Consider the following 12795-nt stretch of genomic DNA (forward strand, 5'->3'; position numbering starts at 1 on the left):
GTCTTCGCCAGTACTCAGCAGCTTTTCGTCAGATTAAACAGAATGTTCCCACATTTATGGCAAAGTCTTCCAGACAGCTTCCTGCGCCTTCTGAGCTTTACCCAAAGTAGAAATACTTTGTCTCCAAGTTTATTCTGTTCTGCCGCTGACTTGTACTTCTTGTCGTTCAACTCAGCAGCTTCATCTTGAAGCTATTGGTAGAAGGCTTCTCGATCCTTCTTGTTGCTGGGCTTATGTCTTACTCAGTATGACGGCGTTTTGAGTCTACTTGGGCCGTGAGGCTTTGACTCTTTTTTATGGGCATTGGGTCCATTTAGCTAATTAGCTTATTAATCAAATAACTCAACATTGAACAAACACATTAGTATGAATAAATCAAAGCATTTAAATTTAATGTGTTGGAATATTTTTATCATTCACATAAATAATTTTGTCAAATCAAAATCATGTGGAAAGGTGTTTCAACATACACATGTTCGTTTTCAAAGAAACGCATCCATTCGATTGGATAGAAACGTCTCTTCGCAGCAGACACGTCCCCTAGACACGACTCTTCAACATCTATAAATAAAGAGTAGATTCAAAGTTGAAAATATATAATTGAGAGTTAAGATTTAGTACAAAATTTATGCAGAAATTCTGAGTCAAGAACGATTCAGAGTTAGAAGTTCGATTTTGTAAAAATAATATGATGTTAACACATTGTTTATCAACCAATTACAAACACAGTAGCATTTAGATTTAGATTTTGGTAGTAGAAGAACCATCTCTATTCCGAAGATTCAGCGAGAAGATTAAGTTGCGGATTCGACCCCGGAGCCTGACAAACTCTAACGAGGTTTAAGGAAAGGATTGACGATCCGAAACTCTCATGTCATTTTGAATGCTTCCATGCTTTTTATTCTCTGTAAACTTGTATCAAATTCACACTTCATCTAATAAAGTTCATGCAATTCAATATAATTTTATGTAGCACTTCTGTAAATGATCCGAAGTGAGTTCTGGTGTTTTCATTAAAACGTAGTTAAATTCAATATCTTTACAAGGAAACTTTGTTGAACACTTAGGCAAATTCATTCTTTGACAATTAATTTGGTTAAGGTAGCAATCTAACCGATCGTGTAGGAGGATTGTCTGCGGTTCAAAGCCTTTTAATTGAAGGAGTTTACGTTATTACACTTTTATAATTTATACAAAGTTTAAAGTTGTTTTCTTTGCTTAGTGCAAACGAGTGCAATTATTCTCTTATTTTAAATACTAAACGTTTCTGTTTTGTAATTCATATTCAAAACAGAATTGATTTCTAACATTCTACATATTCTAACCTAATTCTTATTCAATCAATCTCAAAACCAATTTCAAATAACGATTATCTATCTTTATAAACCTTAAGTCGTATTTAATCTACACATAAATAAGTTTTTATTAAAAAAACATTCCCTGTGGGATCGATATCTTTTTATTACTACAAGCGAAACTGTGCACTTGCGGAAATCGCTCAACAAGTTTTTGGCGCCGTTGCCGGGGAACGCTAAAATTTTTAACAAAAATTTAGATTTTTCATGTTTTATTTCGAATCTAGGTTTATACATACTTATTTTAACTTTTATATTTTATTTATTTTAATTTACTAACATATTTGAAGGTAGTTTCGGTTCGTGCACAATTTCAAGTTCATGCGCAGTTCTCGAAGTTCAGGCATTCCACCAAAGCCGCTCGATCCAGAAATTGAAAAGACACTTAAAAATCAAAAGAAAGCTAAAAAAACAAAAACAAACAAAATTCCGAATCACAGCCAGAAAATATGGCAACACTTATGGATTACACTAGGCCAGGAGTGGCCGGTGTAACAAATAGCATAGTTAGACCCTAAAGAAATGCACACCAATTTGAAATTAAGCCAGCTTTGCTCAATATGTTGCAAAACAATGTAACATTTTATGGGTTACCTAACAAAAATCCTAACACCCATTTGACAAATTTCCTTGAAATTTGTGACACTTTTAAAATAACAGATGTGACTGCCAAAGCAATCAAACTTCGACTCTTTCCTTTCACTTTGAAGGATAGAGCCAAAGAGTGGTTAACTTCTATGCCAGGCGCAACATATGAAACTTGGGACTAATTAGCCCAAGCATTTTTTATCAAAATATTTCCCTGTAGCAAAAACAGCAAGAGTCATAAAAGAGTTAACATCTTTTTCTCAAAATGATAATGAAACTCTTTATGAGGCTTGGGAACGTTTTAAAGAACTTCAACCTATATGCCCACACCACCAATTGCCCGATGCACTTTTAATGCAAACATTTTATAATGGATTGAATCCTACAACTAGAGGTTCATTAGATGCTATGTCGGGAGGGTTATTTATGAAGAAGACATCCGCCCAAGCAAGATAACTTTTGAAGGAAATTGCAATCAACAACAGTATGTGGCCCGCAGAACGTGGACACATACCGGTGGTGAAACCATCGTCCTCAACCACATCATCCGTTAAAGGTATAGTGAATCTTAATCCTGTCACGATGTTACAAGCCCAATTTTCTGCCTTGTCTCACAAAATTGATAGGTTTATGGCACTGTGCGATACCAATGGTAATCCAATCCAAACGGATGTGGATTACGAAGGTATGAGCGAGATCGAACAGGTAAATTTTGTCCAATGGCAAAACCAAACTAATAATCCTTACTCTAGTACTTATAATTATGGATGGAGGAATCATCCTAACTTTAATTGGAAAGATAATAATAATAATGTAAATGCTAATCAAAATCATACCAATAATTATCAAAATCAATCAAGAGATATGATTAGCACTTTATCTTCTAAAATCGACAAATTCATAGATGCTATCGGTGGAAAAATAAGTAATCACGGCGATGGTTTTAAACGGATCGAGAATAAATTCGATCAGCTTATTAAAAACCACTCATCTAGCATCCATAATTTGGACGTTCAAATTGAACAAATTGCTAAATCAATTCCATCCCGAAAAGAGGGAAGTCTTCCCAGCCATACGGAAGAAAATCCGAAAGAGCATGTAAAGGCTATTGATGAGTGTCCGGTAGAGCTCTAAATATATATTATGTTAAGGACGTTATGACTATGGATGTGATCCTCCTAAATGCTCTATCTCTACTAGACGCTACTACTTAGGGGCAAGTGTACCCCATCGTATCAAGTAATAATCCGGTTAAGACCGGGTATCGAATCCACGGGATTTATAACTACAAGTATTAAATGACTCGGTTTTATACGTTATCTAAGCGGTGAATACTTTGGGTTGATTTGGGAAACAACTACAAGCTACTCCTAACTATAGGTGAGACAGATTTATATAACCAAAACTCCACGAAGTGATATGGTTGGCGATAAGTTATAAGTATGATAAACAATGACTCCGAATATATATGATTAATGATTTACTCTTGCGATGACGACTACGTGTAGTTGGACCGACCCGTGAAGTACTTAGACTACGTGGTTCCTAGTCAAGGCATGTCTAATACTGGGGATCAGAAACTAGGGCCCGTAAGTTCCGTGGCTTGTCAGTTCCTACGGTTTCCAGTGCATCACTTTCGGTAAGGCAACACCTATGTGAATCCCTAAAGATAGCCCAAATGGCGTCGGAAATCGCGCTCCCCTACACAATAATAAATTACAAATATCAAAACAAGTAGCAAACATCAACACATATAGAGAAACAGAAATTGTAAATCATATGTTATAAATATGGAAAGCGTAAATACGGAATACAACCAAGCCTAGTACATAGGAAGAGTACAAGCTAATTAGCAAGTGAAAAGGGAAGAATCCGCCCTCGGAACTAGCTAACCGGACTCAAGGCCGTCTCTTAGGACTTGGAGGTGGAACTCTCGAGCTTGGTGAACGAGGATGGAACGGAACCTTTACGTAGTAACGGAATACACGAACAAGCTCTCAAGGTGATAGAGTTTTGCTATGTAAAAATCTGAATGTCTAAATAAGTGCTACTCACCCTTATTTATACACATCAAGCTAGGGGTAAAATTGTAAATTCATAAGATACAAGCATGGAGATACATTATTTCTGCAGTTTTCCCATGACACGCCACGCGTAGGGTTGAGGACGCCCCGCGTATTGACCCATTCCGTCAATAATCTCTTGTATGTGGACCAAATCCAGATTTTGTTGTCTCAACCACGCCCCACGTAAACTGCGAAACGCCCCGCGTGATTGAGCTCCTGAGATTTAATAGCTTGAATTATGCCTTGTACGCCACGCGTAGCCTGGAGCCCGCCCCGCGTATGTGAGTCCCTGGATCTTTGGATTGAAGAATTTCTCAATACGCCCCACGTGTAAGGTGGGACGCCCCGCGTAGAACCTGTTGACTTGGGAGACCATGGAGTCTGACCTTCATGATTGAGTGAATTATTGCATATACGCCCCGTGTGGTGGTTCATACGCCTCACGTATTAGTGGGTAAGTCCCACGTGGTGCCTGTGGACTGAGCTGTCAATTCTGACTACATATCACACGCCCCGCGTGGAGGTTGATACGCCCCGCGTATGTCAGTGGAAATTTGCTCCTTACTCGTACCTGAAATACAATTCTCGAGAGCCGAGTTAGCTTGACGTTTTATTTTCTAAATTTAATCACAAATAGAGACAATTAACCGAAAGTACGGATTTTATTTTTATTTTGTTATTTTATTAAAAACTCCTTATTTTTATAATTAAACTTATTTATTTGGTCCTAAATTAAACCGTAAACCATGCTAAAAGATAGGGGCGAAACATCCCTATCAACCTCCTCGGACTTTAAAGTTTTACTTGTCCTCAAGTAAAAGAAGTCGAAAGACAAAGGATTGAGATGATTAAGAAACAAACCTTTGGTTAGTTTTACCAAGTGCGTGATTCCAAAGCTAAAGTTTTACGCAAAGTTTTCGGCAAGTACCTACGCAAACAAATGAGCGACCAAAACTTGTTTGAAACCTCCATGATCAAATTTAATAGGCAATATCAACGGGGGCCGATTATCTTTTGAGAACCCGATAGTACCTCACCAAGGGATTTCACTCTTACACTCAAATCTTGGTGGGTCGATGTTTTTGCACTCTCCTTTGCACTTACTCGAAGTCACTTTGAGTTTGCATTTTCATCCGGGTTTTTTCCTCCTATGTTATGGTCTAGGCAATATTAAAAATGAACCCGGAGGGGGGTTGTAATGTGGGTGGCTTTTTAATGGTTAATTTTCTTATAGAAACTCGAGTTCAAACACCGCTTTGATGATTGCACCGTATTTTCATTTTGACCTTAGCGAGTTCGTAAAATATAACTCAAAATTGCTCGGGTGGAGCTTGAGAATGCCTTTTTGCTCTTTATTGTGTTTTTTTTTGCTTTTTGTTTCGAGAGCGACACAAAAACGATTTCGAAAGCTTATGGTGCTTACTTGTCAAGGCCTTGGCTTTTTTTGGGTAATTCTGGTGCGATTTGCTTTTGTCGGTATTTGAACAAGAGGAAAAAGGGTTAAATGTTAAAAGGGTATTTAGCAAAGAAGTTGGTCAATAGGCTCGAGGGGGTTTCCTAAAGGTTAATGAAAACGAGAAAAATAATTTAAGAAAAGAATTAGCCTAAGTGGGTTTGTTTTATCATCTATTGCCCTTTTTACCAAAATAAGTGTACTTAACCCGGTATTAGATGCAAACTCTATGAGTCGAGTGAAGTCAAAGCCCTCGAAAGGTTGTGAAAGAAAATAGAGTTCTCGTACGACCTCTTTTAGGCTAAAAAATACCTCACAAGAATTTCGGGTTATATTTTGTACTTTCGCGTTCTTGCCAAACTTTCAACCATCCCGTTTTTATTGCCTTTTTAAATTTCATTATAGAGGTAACATGTGGGTTAGGACTCAATGCTCTTGTTTAGTATGAACCTAGGCTTTGCATAAATCCTATAAGTTTAGAATCAAGACTAAAATTTCTTAATTAAACCGATCCTTTGTTTTAACGTCTTTACATTTAAGAACAAATAACGAAACTTTTAATTAATTTCCGAGGGAGGTAGTGTGTCGGAAACAATTTAAGAATCAATAAATTAGTTTAATTATTTTGTTGTTTATTTGATTTTTATTTTTGTTTTTGTTAGTGCAAAACAAACGGTGAGTGCAGGGTTGCACGACCCTTTGCGTTATTAAAATGACGTCTATTCCAAGGACGTCTATTCCAAGGACGTCGCAAAAGAAAAGAAAACAAAAACAAAAAGAAAGATAGAAGTTAATTTGAAAAAGGACCCTGGAGGTCAGGTCCTACGCGTGGCGTACCCAGGGGGCGCCCCGCGTAAGAGATGCGGTTTAAGCAAGTTGAGGCCAGAGAGGCGGATACACGGGGCGTACTCAAAGAGACGCTCCGCGTAAATCGAAAATTAAGCCGTTTATTAAATGGGAAGGTGGGCACGCGAGGCGTAAACGGGGGACGCTCCGCGTGAGCATTATTAAAGCATGCATAAACAGAAATAACAAACACAGAAAGAAGAAATAAACAAAACCAAACACAAAGCATAAGAACGGGAAATAGATATATATATATAGTAAAATCAAAGAAAGTACAATACGAAAAGAGAAAAGGCAAACGAAACATGAAAGGAAAAACGGAAAGGAAAACACACAAATGACAAAAACAGAAAAAAACTAAAAACAAAGAGAAACTAAGGTGGAGGCGGAGGAGGATTGCTATGAATGTTGAAGTGGGTGAAGAAGGTGTGGGTAAAGGCGTCAAAATGGGTCCGATCCTCACGCCATTGGGCCTCGATGGAATCGAAGCGAGTGGTGAAGGTGGAATGGTCCATGAGGCGATTAGCCTCAAAGGTATCGAAGCGGGTGGTGAGAGTGGCATTGAGGTTGGCAAATTGAGAATCAAAGTGGGCGCGATCTTGACGTTGGTGGCCTTCCAAGGCGTCCAACCGGGCATATATGGAGTTGAAATTGTGGTTGGGTGGTGGGCTAAATTTTAGGCCCATGTCTGAGTCCGATCCCTCATCCTCGTGGGGTTGGGCCGCCCCCGAACTGTCACCAGGGCCGGAGGCAGGGCGCTGGAGTAATTTCAAAGCATTTTTGTCCAAGGGCCGTGGCTCAAGGCTAGAAAGGTGGTCAAGGGCGACGGAGCCGAGAGCGGAGGTGGCAAAGATTGTGATGAGATGGCCCAACCCGAGTTTGGCACGCTTTCGGGTGGGCATGGAGCGGATGTTGAGGGCCACGGGGTAGGAGAGGTCGAAAGTGAGACCATTTTTGCAGCAATAGAGGGCCAGAAGCTCGTGCTTATTGACCTTAGTGGCCTCGGACTTGCCCGAGAAGTAATAATTGATGAAGCGATGGAGAAGTTGGAAGGTGGGATCACGGATGCAACCCGGGCGGAGATTGAAGATGTTATAATCGTCGGACCCGGTGATGGAGGTCCAAAAGTCACGAGGGGAGACATCCTCGGGCCAATGTGCTATGCCGTCATCCGCTTGTATGGTGAAATGGTTGCGGAGCCACTGTGTGTCGATGGAAAAGGGGCGGTTGTGAAGGCGGAAGTTGAAGAGGGCAGCACCGGGAACTCCATTGGAAGTGAGGGTGGTGTAGAACTCCAAGACCAACGAGCGGTAAACGTGCTGGCGTGCACGAAAGTGATCGTGCCAATTGAGGGTATGGAGGCGACCCTCGAAAGCACTTCCAACGTTGTAATGATCAAGAGTGCTGAGGTTGATGTACGGGAGTTCCATGACATGGGCAGCGGAGAGGCTTTGGTAGGATAGGGCCTCCGCTTCGGTGAGGAGATGAAAGGGAGCCCGATATTGGGTGGTGAGGGGTGGTGTTTCTTCTCGTTCGGTGGTGGTGGTGATTGGTGTTGTTGGGAACGAGAAGAGCGTGCACGAGTGGACTGTGGGGGACGGATATCGGCCACGCGCTTGCTTCTTGTCATGGTGAAAGTGAGGGGTTGAGAGAGAGTGTAGAAGGAATGTGGGGAGTTAGAGTGACTGTAAGGGAGGAAGTTGGGGAAAAGGGATAAGTATATATAGGAAAGGGATGGAATTCCAAGGGAGTCTCGGATTCCCAGGGGGGTACACGGGGCGTGAAGGGGCCACGCTACGCGTACCCCACCTCCTGAGTTTATTTAGTGCAAAAATGCCACGGCACGCGGGTGATGCGGATCCCGTGAAGAAGCCTCACTAAGGGATAAGTGTACCCCATCGTTATCAAGTAATAAATTTCTGGTTAAGTCCAGGTTATCGTCCACAGGATTTATTTCTGCAAGTATCAAGTTACTTGGTTTCAGGTGTTATCTAGGCTTAGGGGGTTTTGAGTTGGTTTTTCTAAGTTAATCTACTCCTAGGTTGAATTATACTATTCCTAGCTAAGTTATATGATTCTAACTAAGTTATTCTACGCCTAATTAAGTTACTCTACCCCTAATTAAATTAAACTACTCCTAAGTGATCTTTTACCAATGTAATTATCCGAAGGAACATGAAGGGATACGATGATAATGAAAATAGATTGTTTAAGCAATTGAATTAAAACCTAAGTCACTTGTGTCCGAGGCGATTAACCCGATCTATCCTCCTAAAGTTCCTAGTTCGTGATTCCCTTGTAAGGTCAAAACTAGCTCTAGGGCTCAGTAATTTGGGCTTAATCTTCTATAGGGTCGTCAATCCTATAGGCACTGACTAGGTCAGATTCAGCTCGCAATATGTGCCAACTTGATTTTGGGATTATCGAATGAGTTAAACCAATCAGACAAAGCGTAAGACAAAGATTAAAGCATTAAAACAATTGAATGAACAAGAACTATAATAAATATCAAAGATGGAAAATATTGTCACGAAGTTACAATAAGCCTAGAATTCATAACATGTATCAGAGGCTAGACAGAATGTAAAAGAAGAAAAATCCCTTTCAGGGAACCTGTCTACCAATGCAGGCGTCTTTCTAGGACTTAAGGATGGAGCTTGAGCAATCCTCGATGAACGGAGCTTCGGAGGTGTCTTCAATGGAGGTTTGAAGGATATGGAGGAGGTGGAGAGGATTTCTCAAGAGGAAAAACTAAGAAAATTACAAAGATAAAAGATACTAATTTACATTGGAAAAACTCTATTTATAGGCGTGGCTCAGCCCTCTTTTTGACCTATTTTCGTGTCCTTATTGATGTAGGAAGTCGTGGGGTCCATCGTGGCTTCGTGGGGGCGGAATTGGTCTTTTTGACCAATTCCCGCAGGTCTGCTCGCCGAGCAGGGCGAGCTGCTCGGCGAGCAGGCGCTACTCGCGGCGAGCAGCGCCCTGCTCGGCGAGCAGGCATCCTGCTCGCCCGAGCAGGCCTCCAGGGGCCTGCTCGGCGAGCAGGCATGGCCTACGGAGGCCGCTCGTCGAGCATTTTTGCCCGGTATGCCCCCGCGTGCTTGCCGACTGCCGTCGATGCCCTTTTTCGTCCGAACTTATACCTGCGCACGTACAGAAACTCCAGATAACATTAGTCCAAAGGCTAAATTGATCCGCCAATCGCTTATTTTGAGCAAACGCTTCGTTTGGTGCGACTTTTGACGGACCAATTAGCTTCAAAAGATAACGGAATTATACTATGCATGCTATTTTGGCTGTAATTGCCTAGATTGGTCATAAAACGAGCCTAAACAACGAAAAATAAATAAAACGTTTCCAATTCCTAACTAACTCACACAAAAGCATTTAAATGCGAGAAATGCTCGCTTATTAACTAAATAAAGCTAAAACCCGTCCTAAAACCGTACCCAAAGATAGGGGTTTTTTGACCCCTATCAAACCTCCTCGCACTTAAAACTTTACTTGTGCCCAAGTAAACTAAAAAACTAAATCCGCAATCACAAGCAAGCTAGAAAACCTCCCGATTTGACTGGGTGCTTGACACAATTTCGAGCATCTGTAATTACATGCATTCGGAAATACAAAGTAGAGACACGATATCCAAAAGCCGCATTTCAATTATCATGGGTCATAGTTTTAAGCAAAAGGAAACATGTTTAATTAAACGAGCTTGAGGGGATCGCTAAGTAAAACACCTCACCATAGGTAGTTCACTCATTCACACAATTTTGGTGGCTAAAGTGTTTACTCTCGGCTTATGTTCTTGCTTAGGATTACGTTGATTTTGCACGTTCATCCGTGTTCCTCTACTATGCTATATGACTCCGATGATATCAAAAACAGTCTCTAATTTGGGTTGTAATGTGGTTAGAGGGTTAAAGGTACAACAAGGGTTAATAGTTCTAGCGCTAGAAAAACAAAGTTAAAATGGCTTTAGCGAGTATGAAGTGACTGAGCTTTTTATTTATTCACTATTCTCTTTTTGGGATGTTTTCTTGAGACGTTTTTTATTTTAAGAACTGGGGAATGAAGTTCTCCCCTTTTTGTTCGTCTCTTTTCTTTCCTTTTCTTTTTCTGTTTTTCTGTTTTTCCCTTTTCTATTTTTTTTTCTTTTTGGGATAGTGATGCTCATTCACTTCTTAGCCTTTTGGCTTGCTACTATAATGCCATAAACAAAGAAAAAGCGCTAGGAGAAAGCAAAGGCTCAATTTGAGCTTTGCAAAAACTTGGGTTAGGTAACAAACTAAGTGATAGTTTGCAAAAATAAGGGTTAGGACGAAAGAAAAATTCTAAAAACTACAAAAATATAGGCTCAAAGGGGCTTCCTAGAGTGGATGAAAAAGAAAAAATAAGGTAAAGAAAAGGGTTAATTCTAATGAGGCTGATTCATCGTTTATCATCTCAAATCATTGCATGTAGGTTCAACACAGTATTAGGTGCAACATCTGTAATCTTTCCACAAGTTAAAGCATTCACACAAAAATGTCAAGAAGAAGAGCTTTTTGATGTTAGCTCTTAGGCTCAAATTCAACTCACAATTCTTTGGGTTTCAATTTGTGTTTACTAGTTCTCCCCAAACTCAAGTTTAATATCACATGCCTTCAATTCTTAAGTCATCTACCTAAGTAATGATTTTAGCATTTCTTCAAAAGTAGGGTCTAAATGCAAACTTTAGCTCATGCTGTTACAGATACAAGGGTTGTGTCCTACACCTAAACTAGTTGTCATGCAATCTTAGATTCGGTTCTCAGTCCTCAAGGACAAATAACGAAGTTTAGATTCGAAGAAGGTTCACGGTTTTAGGTCCTAAACATGCAAAAACATAGATAAAACCCAAAAACGCTAAACTAAACTAGACACGACGCAACAAAACAACAACAACAACAACAACAACAAAGCCTTAGTCCCGAAATGATTCGGGGTCGGCTAACATGAACCATCATATAAAACCGTGAAAATCAAGTCGTGTCAGCGACACAGATTCGCTCCCTCCACTCCGTCCTATCCACTACCATATTTTCCTCAATTCCCAATAAACTCATATCACTCTCGATCACCCTCCTCCAAGTTTGCTTAGGTCTTCCCCTACCCCTCACCACTACATCCCTTTGCCACTCTTCGGTTCTCCTAACCGGCGCATCAAGCGCTCTACGTCTCACATGGCCAAACCACCTTAGTCGGTTTTCTCTCATTTTATTCTCAATAGATGTAACCCCTACTTTTGTCCTAATTATTTCATTACGCACCCGGTCCTTTCTCGTGTGACCACACATCCATCTCAACATACGCATCTCCGCCACCGACATCTTATGGATGTGGTAGTGTTTCACTGCCCAACACTCCGTACCATATAACAATGCTGGTCTAATTGCCTTCCGGTAGAATTTTCCCTTCAATCTATTAGGCATGCCGGGATCACAAAGGAAACCCGTAGCACTCTTCCACTTCGACCAACCAGCTTTAATCCTATGGGCAACATCTCCATCTACTTCTCCATCCGTTTGGATAATAGATCCTAAATACCGGAAGCAATCCGAGGCCTGAACAACTCTCCCATCTAGGGTGATTGTCCCTGCCTCCCTACTCCTACGGCCGCTAAACTTACACTCCAAATATTCTGTCTTACTTCGACTCAACTTAAAGCCTCTAGATTCTAGAGTTTGCCTCCATAGTTCCAACTTCATCTCCACTCCTTCTTTCGTCTCATCAACCAACACAATATCATCTGCAAACAGCATGCACCATGGTATACCATCTTGAAGTGAACTTGTTAGTTCATCCATAACGATGGCAAAAAGAAATGGGCTTAGTGCGGAACCTTGATGCACTCCAATCGTAATAGGAAACTCTTCAGTTTTCCCAACACTAGTACGTACACTCGTGCATACTCCCTCATACATGTCCTTTATGATGTCAATATATTTCCGCGAAATGCCTTTCCTTATCAAGGCCCACCAAAGTACTTCCCTTGGTACCTTATCATATGCTTTCTCCAAGTCAATGAAAACCATATGCAAGTCTTTCTTCTTATTTCGATAGTGCTCCATTAATTGTCTCATTAGATGGATGGCTTCCATAGTTGATCTTCCCGGCATAAAGCCAAACTGGTTTTCCGAGATCTTCACCGTCCTCCTTAGCCTTTGTTCAATCACTCGCTCCCAAAGTTTCATAGTGTGACTCATTAATTTGATTCCCCGATAGTTGGCACAATCTTGGACATCGCCTTTGTTCTTATACAAAGGGATTAAGGTACTTTTCCTCCATTCTGATGGCATCTTATTGTTTCTCCAAATTTTGTTGAAGAACGTCGTCAACCATTCGATTCCTCTTTCTCCCAAACATCTCCAAATCTCAATAGGGATGCCATCAGGTCCTACTGCTTTCTTCAACTTCATCTTACTTAATGCCATTTTGACTTCACCCTTTTGAATTCTCCGCAGGC

At 40.7% G+C, this 12795-nt stretch overlaps 1 non-coding gene across 1 annotated transcript; it reads right to left on the bottom strand.

Moving 5' to 3' along the window:
* Positions 1-2174: 2174 nt before the first annotated feature.
* On the bottom strand, positions 2175-2281 carry LOC136221006 (small nucleolar RNA R71). The gene has a single exon (XR_010684800.1). It is a non-coding gene; the product is annotated as a small nucleolar RNA R71 (small nucleolar RNA).
* Between the last annotated feature and the right edge of the window lie 10514 nt (positions 2282-12795).

The sequence above is a fragment of the Euphorbia lathyris genome, chromosome 2 (assembly GCF_963576675.1).
Source record: "Euphorbia lathyris chromosome 2, ddEupLath1.1, whole genome shotgun sequence".
NCBI lineage: Eukaryota > Viridiplantae > Streptophyta > Magnoliopsida > Malpighiales > Euphorbiaceae > Euphorbia > Euphorbia lathyris.